The following is a 13,889-nucleotide window of genomic DNA, read 5'->3' as shown; positions in this document are numbered from 1 at the left end:
CAGAGTCGACTAAAAGAAGTTGGAAGAGGCCTATTAAGAATAAAATTAACAGTACTAATTGTAACATAAAACTATTTTTCCATTAATTGTTACAAAGTAAATGCTGATAAAACCAATGAAATTAATTAATTTTTAAATGAATTTGATGAAAATATTCGACGTTAACAGAGAAGCTTTCATTACAGTATCATAACGCAAATAGTTTTAGTTCATAAAGTAAATGGAATATTTCTAATAAGCTTCCGGCAAAAATTCTTTTCTGCTGGTGAAATTCCGAAAATGTGAAGGTAGAAAAGTTCTTACGATACTAGCTTTCGTATCGGAAATAGTATGAAGTGTAATGTGCACTGCAGTTTTATTAAAGTGTTCATTTTGCAAACATTACTTTTTATAGCGCGCAATAATCGTTTAGCACAAATATTAAGCTTATGAAATATTGCAATACGAACATAATCATACATTATGATTATAAAATACACTGTTTCTATCTTTTATTTCTTTAAATTGTAATTTTTTAATTTATGTTGTTAATATACTTATCTTTTTTTTTTACTTACTTTACTTCTAAACACTGTTCTTTTTCTTATTGCTTTATATTTTATTTTTAAATTTTATGTTCTTGATATACTCATGTTTTATATAACTTTCATGTATGTAAAAACCCCATGGGCGTGACAAAATAATAAAATAAAAATATCAATATGAAGTGCAATGTCTAGCCAACGTCAATGGTATTTTTTTCAAAAATCCACCCCGCCGCGCCGTCTAGTGGTTAGTGGTTTGTGCTTTTGTACAAGTTATATGCACAAGGTCACGGGTTGGATTTTAGACCAGCTTGAAATGAATTAATTTAAAGCACATAGAATAGCACCAGAAGCGTATGTCTGATAATCTTACTCCCATTAAAACACAAATGATCGAGATTTGCTGCAATTAATGGAGCAATAAGCGCCCTGGATAAAAAATAATAATGATTGTTATCAAATGCATTGTGCAATATAAATATTAATATATTTAGGCAGTGAAAAAAGTTCTGGATACTTTGACAAATGACCAGAAGATCAAATTCAATGTACAAGGGATTAAACCTAGTAAAATATTTAAAAAAAAGTTTTTCCCGAAATATGCATCAACGGAAGCTATAAATGTCAGTTAAAAAAAAAGGTGTTGCTCCAAAATTGTCAACAAAATAGAAATAATTAGAAACGTCTGAAAAAATACCTGAATTATTTCAACTCGAACCAAATCGGATTTTTTTATTTTATTTATTTATTCATATTTTTTATCTTACAAACTATAATTAATATTAAAATCAATATCACCTCACTGGGGTTTCCTGTACCTAAGACACTTAACAATATACATTAAAAAAAATATTTTAACATTTGAGAATAAATAAAGAAGACTATCTTAATACAGAGATAGTAAACAAAATGCTCAGACATTTTTAAATACTACGTTTTTCTGTTTATAATTAATTTATGTACATCTACATTATTTATATTACAAAACGCACAATGAAAGAATAAAAACCTAAATAAGCCATACACTTGTGGAGCAGTTGATTTAATATTGGTTTGGGCGAATGAGACAATTCATTTTATTTATATTTTTTATAAGTTAAACTTATAAAAATATATGTGTGAAAGATATAAGACATAAATAGTTAGGGACACATCAATAGTTGTTCCTATCAAGATGATAATTAGTATTAAGATAAAGCGTAATAATTTATTTTGAATACACGTAAAATAAAGACGTTGTATTAAAATACACCTCATTATACTTTATAATATTCAAAAAATATATCATAGTCAAAAGTGACAATGGCAAAGTGTTTTCTGTTATCTATGGTACCAAAAAAAAAATTAACATCACCTAAAACGATCATAAAAAAGCAAGATAAATAACTAAAATCTAAATATGTATAATTTAGTGTGGCTTAATATTCAACATAAAAAAAGTATCTTTTAACAAAAAAATTGCAAGTCTGAATGTAAAATTATGAAAGAATCTTAGTAATAAGCGGAAGGATTATAATGTCAGAATTTTTATATTAAAAATACTCTGAAATACTGACCCTATTTTCCTAAAAATAGGAATTTCAAAAGGAAAGACCCCTTATTTTAATTAACGTTAAACGCATGACAGTTTTCTTCATAAAGTTTAAATTCCCACTAAGATTTTTAAGAAACGTTTCGGGACACCCGGAATAGTAGGTAATTCATTAATTAAAGGAGAGAGGTTGAAGATGAAATTGTTCCACATCTGCTCATTTTCATGAATAAAATAAATTTGAGGTCGTTACTAGAATCTTACCATAAAAACTTTTTGAAACTCCTTTTTTTAAAAGTTAATATTGTTTTCGACGAAAAAGTTGAATTTTAAGTAATTATTCCGAAGTGTGTTTTATGATAATGAAATAAAGAAGTTTAAAATTTCCGCAAAGAGTTATTATTCCAATGCCAAAATAAAATTATGTTTTGCTTTCTAATATGTTAATTATAAAAGTCACTTTTTTATGCATATATCAATTATTATTTAAACAATAATTTATTGTACTAAAACTTTATCTCTCTCAACTCAGAAAATTACCGTATTTCTGTTGAGTTGAAACGTTTGTCCTCATAATGTAAATGACCTAAAAAATTCTAAATAAATAAATTAAAAACGTGTGGATATTTCAAAACTCATAAAAAAAGATTGAAATCATACAAGAAAACATTTGAAATATTTTATACAAGTATTGGATTAACCCTCGGATGGATTTTGAACACATATCGATATCTGATGAAAAAAAACAAAATTTCAAGGAGAGCCGAAAATCACAATTAACACGTTGTCTTGAAATAATGTCATTACAAATATTTTTAAGTTTTCATATATTTTTCTATTCACCTTTAAAGCAATGTCGAGATATATGTAAGGATTTTTTTTTGAAAAATCTCTCTCATTTTTTAGAGAAAATATCGACTGTCAAAAAGAAAATAGTTAAAATACGACATTGTTTGAGAATGGCGGCGTTCAAGTAAGTGTCATACAGTCATCAAATGGGGAGATTGAAAAGATAACATTTTGTCTTTTTTTTCGGCAAGCGAGTTTTTTTTATAATTCGATCTGTATACTGAACAAAAATCATATTTTTAGTAGTTTGGCTCTGTTTTATTGGACGTGCAATTTATTTTTATCCAAATAAATGAATGAAACATTGTGTAAAATGGACACATTAAACGAATTGATAAACTAGAAAGACGTGACGTGGCCAGATAAACCAAAATCTCATGTCGAAAATCTCAGTCATGTCAAAAACAGACAAATTCGTTATCCATGTATGAAAGGAATTTTATGTGTGAGAGTCATAGTCTATTGATTGATGACATACACGTGCAATAATTTTATCTAAAATATAACTCAACGACCGATATAGCAAGGCATCATTTTATATTTAATAATATACATTATTTTCTGCAAGACAAACAGCATTGCACAGAAAAACGTCCATCTAGATAAGAGCAACATTCTGCTGTACATTCACTCTATGGAGATATGAAAAACAAAGGAACGTGGCCTGTAAAGAAACCACAAGGCGTGGTAGCACCCATTCAGCCCAAATTGTCAGCACAATTAAGTGAACCGAGTGATGCGGCAGATCAGTTCCAGCAAGTAGTCCGCTTAACCATTTATAGCAGTTTAAAAAAAAAAAAAATTATGCGAGAAATCTTGACAAAATAAGGATTACTTTACAAGACGATTGGTACAAACATAATTAATAATAACGTTTCTACCTCTCTAATAGAGTGAAAACTCGGGTTTAGAGAGGGAATTCGTTTAACATTTATTTATATTTTTATGTATTATTTACGTTACATTAGTTTCACAAAAAAGCATCATATATTTATTCGCCATGTAATAAAGGCATACATTAAACATCACCCTAGCGTCTTCGGTCAATTTCTAACTGAAATAGGAGCTCCACATTCATCAACCAGCAAAATCGATGTACGTATGTGGAAAAAGCTAAGCGCGAATGCCAGGAGAGACGCATAATATGGTGTTCTATGCTTTTTGCTTGTCCCTACGGGGTAGTGACTCGATGATAGTAGTAAAGTATTTACTGTTTTTTTCTTCTTCTTCTTTTACATTCTAAAGCGAGTCATAGCAGTTTCATAATTTCAAAGTCACATGCACGCTTCCGAAATTCAATAAACTCAACCTCTAAGGCCAACACCCCATGCCCTGCGCCGAACATTCGCAAATTGGATAAGATAGAGCGTCAACAAGTCGATGGTAAGTTTTCAAAAAAAAAAATGAGGCAAACTTTCTCCTTGATGAATATGTCAATAAACAGAACTGACGAATTTGAAGAACTGAAAACCCACGAGCAATTCATCAGCAACCTATGCACCTACCGCGTGATGTGAATTTTGGACTGGCGTAAATTTTTTTAGCCTGCGTCGGATAAAATTGATGTTGATGACATAAGGTTTCAACAAGATAGTTCAACCTGCCACACTGCAGCAGAAACAATGCAGGTAATGCAGATAAAATTTCCCTAACAAGTTATCTCGCGGCGGGGAAAAGTTAACTGGCCGCCAAGATCGTGAGATCTGACTCCTCTGGACTTTTTTCTTTAAAGGTTTTCGAAGGAGAAAGCATATTCAAATAATATACTGACAATTTTGCAGCCCAAAACAGTAACTTGATGATTTGTTGAAAAACTTTATTCACAGTTATGTCAAAATGTGATCGAATATTTTGTGAAAAGGGTAAACGTTATGTTTCACGTGTAGCCTCTGTGTCCGTATTTTACATTGAAAAGAAAACACCCTTATAATTCAACTTAAGCATGTGTTTTGATAAAAAAAATAAAAAATAGGTAGGTTTTGACACAGATTTTAAAATATTATCATTACCCAACTAGCTACATCAGTTTTGAAGAAATATAATTATTTCATAAAATTACAAAAAAGTCACCAATTAATTTATTTCGTAGTACAGTGAGAAATTTGGTGTACTTACGCAACGCAACGTCAAGTTTTTACACAAAGTGCTACCTGAGTCAACAGTAAAAGTGATTTTTAAAATTGATAATTTCAACTACACGATCAGTGCTTAATTTTAAATTTACAAGTGATATTAATTAAGTTTTAAAATTTGACATTTTTTTCCTAAGATTAAAAAAACATTCGGAAAATGAGTTAATATTGAAAATTTTGTTGATTGAACACTACATTAGTCATTAAAGTATAAATAAATTAACAATTTCAGTGATTCTTTTTAAAAAAATCTAGAAATGTTTAAATGCTTTAAAAATTCCTTTTCTCAATTCTAACAACTAACTACTATAATTATTAAATAGTTATTAATTATAAATAATCTGTAAGAACTAAAGAACTACAAACTGTTGTTTTGTTAAATGTTGTTAAATGTTATTAAATATTTGTTTATAACCACTTACCGACTTTTCTGTGTCTACCGGTTTTGAGACGTACCCTTCTCTTCGTTGGTTATATACAAATATTTAATAACATTTAGTTAAATTTTTGACAACAAATTTGATACTTTAAGTTTAATATTATGATATTTTGTTTTTCAAATTACAGAAATTACAGGAAAAAAACGATTTTTTAAGCAATACAGTTACATTTAAAAAAAATATTCATGAACATGTCTCAGGTTGCTTGTCTACTTAAAACTATCATTTCAATCTCTAACATTACTTACAGTAGATACCCATAACGGTTATATGTATGTTTAAAGGCTTTTATTTTCTATGTACAAACAGTAATGGTTTTACACGAAAAAGGGTTTAAAAACGACAGCAAAAAATCATCCCCCATTCAGATGTTACCTAACGCTTTACAGCCTTCCCCCCTTTATACGTTTCACCCTTCCTAACTCCCCGACAGAGAAAAATACAATAATATAATATTTGAATTCTTAGTCAGGGAATTTTGTATTTCATCTCCTCTCAGTAACCTCCGACATTTATCATCAGAGATGTGTCTGTCCACGGGTTTTTTTCCGACTATGTAACAACTATTGTTAATATTAGATTTCAAATGAAAGATTTTTATTTATTCGGTATTTTTAATTTCGCAATATCTAAATGTTTCTATTTAATGGATTCTTATGGATAAAAATATCGCAAAAAAATGTAATTTTGAATATTTGTTGGAACACGGAAATGTGTTGAAATGTAATTATTACTGAAAACTCAAAATATGTAAAATAAAGCATATACTTTATTTTGCATTATGAACTATGGAATATATTAAGTTCAAGTTATTTTTGCCCAATTTCCCATCATCTGGACTAACGTTTTATTTTAAATATACATTTCCTGTCTGGAAAATAGTTTCATACGTTATTATTATTATTGTAAAGAGGATGAATTTAAAAAAAATATATACTTGGAAGTATTTTAAATTTTGACTAAATAGGATTATAAAACCGTTAACATCTGCAAAGAATTTTTTTTCAAAAATGTGTATTTTAAAAATTATTTTAATGTGACTTTTTATGTACATTTTTAGAGTATTTATACAAAATTTAATGAAGAGTCTTCAAAATATCCCTGAACTCAAAATATAAACAGTTATTCACTTAATTTCAATTGATTTGATGATAAAACCTTACTAAGTTAATTACATATTAGCCTTAATTTAAGGTTCTTAAGATAATTATAATTTATATGACCAGGTATATTAAGTAGTGTTTTTGTGACAAAGTTCCGTCATTATGAGGATAAAACTTTTAAACAAAACTAATTTCCTCAAGAGCAAGTTTTCTCATATCCACTTAGTTGAAGTGTACGTGAGTTGAAGTATTAGAAATTAGGACACGCTATCTTCCTAAAATGGCGGTAAAACTTTTTGCGACTACATTTTTGACGGATCCATAAATTTGAGTCCACTTTCATAACATTGAATTTATAAGCGTGAAGAAAAAGAGTATTTTTCTTGCTAAGTTGATGGTTATTTACTATTTGATTTTTTTTTTGCAAAGCATCATCTTTATACCCTGATTTGTATCTAGTACTATGCACAAAATATTTAACTAGTACTTTATTTATAGTGAAAACCAACTGCCGCCTATATCACGCCTGCAAAACACCTATTTTCCTCTACAGATGCGAATCGTGGCACCTCACTAGAGCCCAAAATAGCAAAATTCAGAGTTTTAAGAATAGGTGTCTCAGAAAAATCTTGGGTGTGCGGTGGTTTGACTTTTTGAGAAATGAGGTAATAAAAGAACGGACGCAGCAAACTCCGGTGACAACTGTCGTCAGGCGGAGGCGATTTGATTGGCTAGGCCATTGCGGATGCCTCCTGAGAGCCTTAACCACGTTTGCCTACTTTACAAGGCATCAGGTTCTCGACGTCCTGGACGTCCACTGCTGACAGTTTACCGGTAGTTAAGTAAAGATTGAAATGTCACTTTCTTAATATTTAAGTTGTTCCTTTATCCTTTTTTCTTTCCTTCACACCCCCTCTCCTCTCTTCATAGTATGGTGTTAAATTTTTAATGTATTTTTATTTTCTTATTCTTTGTTTTTAATTTTGTCTAAAATTGTAAGATTCAATATGTCCATATACTTGTAATTTTATCAAACTAAACGGTTTGGGTAGGTAGGTAGGAAAAAATTGCCTTAAGGCAAGATGCTCGCCTTTATATGTATGTAAACTGTATATGTATATAAAGTATTAATCAAATAAAAAATATGTCAGAACTTCGGAACGAGACCCTAACTTGGGAGGACGCAAAGGAATTGTTGGTGGACAGTGATGCATAAAGGCTCTTTGTGGATACCATATGCTCCAACTAGGGAGCGGACATGGAATGATGATGATGATGACTTTATTTGTAGTGAATTTTAATAATTTAATGCATGGAGTTAAATAAGTTGGATTGTTTAAATTTCTATGTATTATATATTTGCTTGCTGTCTTATTTCAGTTTTATGTGCATATTATAACTTGTTACTTTATTATTACTTGATACTATATTATTATTTTTACCAAACCTTTATGTAAATATTATTCTGTCCCAAAATGAGTTTGTTGTTATTCCTGGGAGTACAAAAAAAATAAAATTATATGATTTAATAAATAAAAAAATAAAATAAAAAATCTCAAAAATACATTTTTAAATAAAGGTACGTCACGCCGTTGCGCGTCGTTGAAATTGAATCCGCAAGCTTTTGCACTGTCGCCAAAATACAATAAAAAGAAAATGTTTTTAAAACTCTATTAGAGAAAAAATGGTAATTGTAGGGATTAAGTTTATTATAAAAAAATACATCCCATCGCCAGGAAGACTAAATTTAAGTGCAGGTCACCGCGTTCTACGTAGCTCCGCCCACTCTTATGTCTTGACTGGCACCGTAGCGACGGCGATTCAGGAGTGAGTGTTACTAAGTCACTGCAGAAGCATTTATTTGGGGTTTTCAGTTTGATTTCCAAGATTTGTAGCCAGAACGTAAAACATTGAAAAAATTACATGTTTATTGTTAGAAGATTATGTACTTTAGTTAAATAAGTACTCGTTATTCCGTAAGATTAAAAATACATAATGTCAGTTTATTTTAAAACCATGACAATGGAACAGTCGTGTTTTAAAGTGGTCAGCATTGAAAATTTGTTTCAAAGATTTTCATCATCATTCCCTTTCCGCACCTAATGGTGCATAAAGGACTGCATTGATACATAAATCGCAGCGTATTTTGATCATTTTTGTTACATGACGGTAAGATGATCAACTGTTTAGGTGCCAGTCTAGAAAATATAAAATATTCCATTTTAAAAACACCTTAGAGATTTTACACACTAAATACGTAGTTTTATTATTTAAAAAATAATGATTTTAAATAACATACACTGTTATGAAATAAATACCTTCAGTTCTAATATTCAGAAGCTTCTTTATTTATTGAATTTTATACGTACATAGCAATTTTTTTATGCGAGTAACATAAAGTTTTAAAATAAAATACTCAATCGGGTGTAATAACACAAATAAACATCACACCTACATTTATTTGCTTTACCGACAGATACAAACGCATTAATTTACGCAATGCAACATTCGAATGCACTGTACTAACGTTAGTAACATAGAATTAAGAATAGTCCAGAAGGAGCGTAGAATTATATTTGAATACATCGGACTGGGTCCGAAAATCCCCCCACTATGCCCACGAATGTTGCACGACGGGAAAAAATATAATCATAACACAAATGTAAGGCAAAAAAAATCAATCTGTTAATTCCTCTAAAATTGTGTTCTGTACGCGGAAATATTGATTGACACAACAGAGTAGATAAGTAAAGGGTCATTTAATAAAAGTGATTGAATTAATGAACTTTGAACTTTAAATATAAAACAAATTTCATTTTACATAAAACGGATATTTTTATATCATGTTAAATAATATTTGATGTTTTAAAGATAATGTCGGTCAAATGTCCGATGATCCGATTTTCATTAGTTTTCTTATTAGATGAGCAAAGTTGGGTAAAAAAAATCACTACCCTGGCAACACAAACGAAATTTATATTTTGATTTCTTCGACAATCTGACAGATGGAAAAATAATTCAATTTTTAAGTAATGTATTTGCTACTTACACATTCATTTGCTAATTATACATAAAATGTGATCCCATCCCGTTTCTTTAAGATCCCAGCAGTATTTCTACTCTTTAAAAGAACACAACACGGCATAGTTGAATTCAATTCAGAAGTTGCGTACTAAGCGACTGCGACGTCTACAAAGAAACTAATGGGTTCAAACGTAAAACTACTTTTTTATGAGTAATTTAGTCGCCTGCTGTTTGGTGCTTGTATTCGGCTTCTGGAATACTCTTAATTCTTTGGTAAGTAATAAAATATACCGATTTAAAAATGGAACATCGGAAAAAACCGACTATTTTTTTATTTTTTTTCGTTAAACTCTAGAATACGATAGGTACACAACAAGGGCGTGCACAGAGGTTTGGACGATTAAAGAAGCAGTGAATAAATATAAGATACATAGGTCAACTGTTTATTATACAGAAACTAACAGTTGACAATGATATAATATAAAAAATATACGGTTTAAAGGCAGACCACCAAAGTTTCTAAATATAAATGAACATATTAAATTATGTTTGTGTGTATTTGTATGAGAGTAAGTGTAGAGGTGTGTCTTTGTGTATTTATGTAGGAGTAAGTGTTCAGGTGTGTGTAAGCGAGAGCATCGTTAAAAAGGAAGTGGGAGTGTATCGTAGCCAGAAAAAATAATTCTTAATCTATTTTCGAATAAATTAAAGGGCATGTTAAATATATCAATAGATGGAAAAAAAAGCATTATAGTTTGAGCAAGAACGACGGAGGAAAGAGTATTGTGCATAGTTAGTGCTACAGACTGGCAGATGGAATAAATACTTTTTTTTCAACTATTTACATACTATTGACTACTAAATAAACTAAAAAGCGACTTTATGACATATTTTCAGCATAAAAGACTTGTATATTATTTTGTTTAATATTATTATATTAGCGTGTGAACCGTTTTACGTTCTAAATTCGTTATAAAACAGTCACAATATGTGAAAATAAACAAAGATTGGTTTGTTAGACCTTCTTCCACAAAATAAAATCTTAATTTGCGCTTGCGCGGAATTGTGAATTCAGTACTGAACGACTCCTTCATAGGAACCAACAGACCTATGCCAGTTCTTGTACCTGAATTAGACGAAGCGCAATATATCTGCGCAGACAAAAGATTATATATGTGTGGGTCTGTTTCAATTTCTCAGAAGTTATTGATGAAAGAACATCAGGCCTATCTCATATCGTTACGATTAATGACCAACTTTTTTTTTTTAAATGTTGTAGATAATGAAAAGTTTAATAATTAAAACTGACTTTATTCAATTAAATCATTTGTTTTAGAAGCATTAAATTCTTCCAATCTATTGGTCCTGCCACACACTCAACGAGTGGCATGGGAAGTAGGGAAAAGAGGCAGAGACGTAGTGTAGCAACATTGCTCCTCGTTGTGCCTACCGCTCCCTATTTTGTCAGTTTTTGAGCGCGAGTCAGAGGACCGGCAATATGAGCGCGAGTACTGGCTTCCTAATCGCGCGGTCACAGTACGCATCGAGCGTATTTTTACGCGTCATCTTTGAATTATGTATGTTTCTTTGTATGACATTAATATAATTAGCTATACTAAAAATGCACAGCGTGCACGCTGTCACAGTTTCATCGTCCATTGTATAGAAAGACAAATGACAAGTGTGGAGCGTCGCGATTAATTGCGCGAGTAGAGCAGTGTGTGGTAAAAAGTATCAAAGTAATTAGTTATCTACCTATGCGAAAATAAAAGTCTCGGATTTGGTTCACAATCGAATTAGTTACATTCGGATCAAAATGTTTGCAAAAAGTTTTATTAATAAGAATAAACACTTGAAACATACAACAATTGTGTTTACTCTTGTATTCTACAATATTTTACTACCGTAAGATATTGAATACTAATTGCAATAAAGTTCAGTATCCTTTAAGGAGCGGATAAATGTGAAAATCAAGCATTCCTAAAATCTTTATTTTAACAAATTTTTGGTTTTAATTGAAAACCTATACTTAAAGTTTTGAAAAGAGCATAATAAAACATTTATCAATAAACATGAGCTATCGCTTTCCATTCAAACGACCCATTCATGTTTTTCCTACACAGATTACCCTCATAAAGAGTCAGAGCTCTGAATATCTTGTTCGAGTAGTTTTATATGATTTTCCTTATCATTTATTCATTCGCAAATCAATCCACAGACGTTGAATAGGATCCCTTTAGTTCAGATAATTATTAGGTACCTTCACAATCATCTACATTGCTATTTATTATCCTCGTGTCTTATATTTTAACAGACAGATAAATTAAATCATATCAAACATGTTTTATAGATATTTGAAACGAAATCATGTAAACGTTTGACACCAATTATTTCTGTGCCTTGGGATGGAAAGGATCAATGTCAAATTGAATTTTTTTATGCCAAATTTTTGTACAGGGTAAAATAAAATATAAAAAAATATACATATTTAATTTATGTATATGGATACACTACACACTTATGTGGCAGTGTTATTTTTATTGATAATTGTTTCAAACACCTCAACGTCACAAAACGTCACAAATGTTTGTGAAATTACTATCCTGTAATGCTGTTATTTAAATTGGCCCATTTATTTATTTTATTTATTTTATTTATTTGGATAACCAACAGCTATAATTATATCATATTTATAAAACAAAACAAATAACAAATAAGCCAATTACAGGTTTTCACAAGTAGCATCACAGTAAGTTAAAAAAGATTCTCGAACATAAAATGAATAGTAATTAAATGTAAATTTAAAAGAAAAGAAAAAAAATACTACGAGTTATTTTGAAAGCAAACGCCGCACGTTATTAAGATTATTTTCAAATAAATCTATGTTAAATGATTTATTTAGTACATTAAAATTATTAAAAGTTCGCCATAAATATGAATTTTGCCTATAATTAGATGAAACAAGAGGTATGTGAAGAAGAGGGTTATTTCTTAAAACTTTGGAAGGAACATTGATAGAAAGTTTGCAAAGTAGTTCAGGACAGTCAATTGAACCAGAGGCAATTTTAAGTAAATAAATTATATCCGCTATTTCACGACGTTTTTGCAGAGGCAGTAGGTGATGTTTTTTACATATATGAATATACAGTCATTTAGACCCCCAACCTAGATTTTAATATGTTTGCACAAATACAAAGAGTTCTTCTAAGCAGAGATGTGTGATAATTTATGAGTTTTTTGACTATTACAAACAGATTACTTTTCACAATGTATTTTCTAAGCACTGTTTATTTAAACTGTACAGAACTGCGTTTATTTGAACTCCTGTCATCCGGATTTTAAAATTGCCGGATTGATACTAAGAAATAAAACAGTTAAGAAATTCAGGCCCATAAAAAAAATGATTTTAAAATGTATTATGTATATGTTATCCTTAAAATTTTCATAATTAAAAATAAAATAAACAAACTATTGTAAGACGTCACTCCCCATTATGAACACAAGAATTGTTTTTTTTTATTTTACGTAATGGGAAACGTTAATGTAAATTTATATATTTAATAAATAAAAAATTGTATTTAGAAGTAACATTGTATACTTATATGTGTTATCAAAAATAAAAATAATAAAAATTGCGGTAAAAATTACGGCATTCAAAAATTAGGACACAAGTTTCTTGAAAATGTTTGAAAAAAAAATTGTTTAAATAAAAATTAACTACTTTGGACGTCACTAGTTCTTTTAAATTAACCAAAAATAAGAGATTTGTGATAGATTTCGGGTTTACGGTAAGTCAGCTGACAAATCAGCAGAACACACCGAGAAGAAGGGAAAGAGAACTTAGACGCCATAGGCTAACGAGTTGGACTAGTTTGTAGTGTTGCCTGTGGAATGCAACTTGGTGTTGCAGCATTTTAAAGAGTCACACCCTCCAGCAAGATGTGACTCACTGCGATCCTATCGACAGTCTGAACCCCAAATGAAGCACGAATTAAAGCCATACTCATTTCTTAAAAGGCTGTGAGACAAAACTTCTTTACACGCGGTGATGCAACCTTGTGTTACCTCAAGCAAAAAAAAATGTTCTTAAGTTCAGACATTTGAAAAAAAATAACATAGAGACATCATCATCATTCCCGTTCCGCACCTAATGGTGCATATGGCACTGCATTGTATCAATCAACAATCGCAGCGTATCATGATCATTTTTGTTAAATGAAGGTAAGATGATCAGTCTCACGCTTCAGTTACCAGTCCAGGGACTATGAAATATTCTAGTGTGAAAA

General features: G+C 30.2%; 1 protein-coding gene across 1 annotated transcript in view; it reads left to right on the top strand.

Annotated features, from left to right (window-relative positions):
- The window catches only part of LOC148279578 (uncharacterized), a gene marked incomplete at its 3' end in the record, with an annotated part of 105,271 nt that overhangs the window by 66,531 nt on the left and 24,851 nt on the right, over positions 1-13,889 (top strand). The window lies entirely within an intron of this gene.

This window comes from Micrasema longulum, unplaced genomic scaffold (assembly GCF_059751315.1).
Source record: "Micrasema longulum isolate JH-2025_06_02 unplaced genomic scaffold, ASM5975131v1 h1tg000699l, whole genome shotgun sequence".
Lineage (NCBI taxonomy): Eukaryota > Metazoa > Arthropoda > Insecta > Trichoptera > Brachycentridae > Micrasema > Micrasema longulum.
This window is presented reverse-complemented; position numbering and strand designations above follow the sequence as displayed.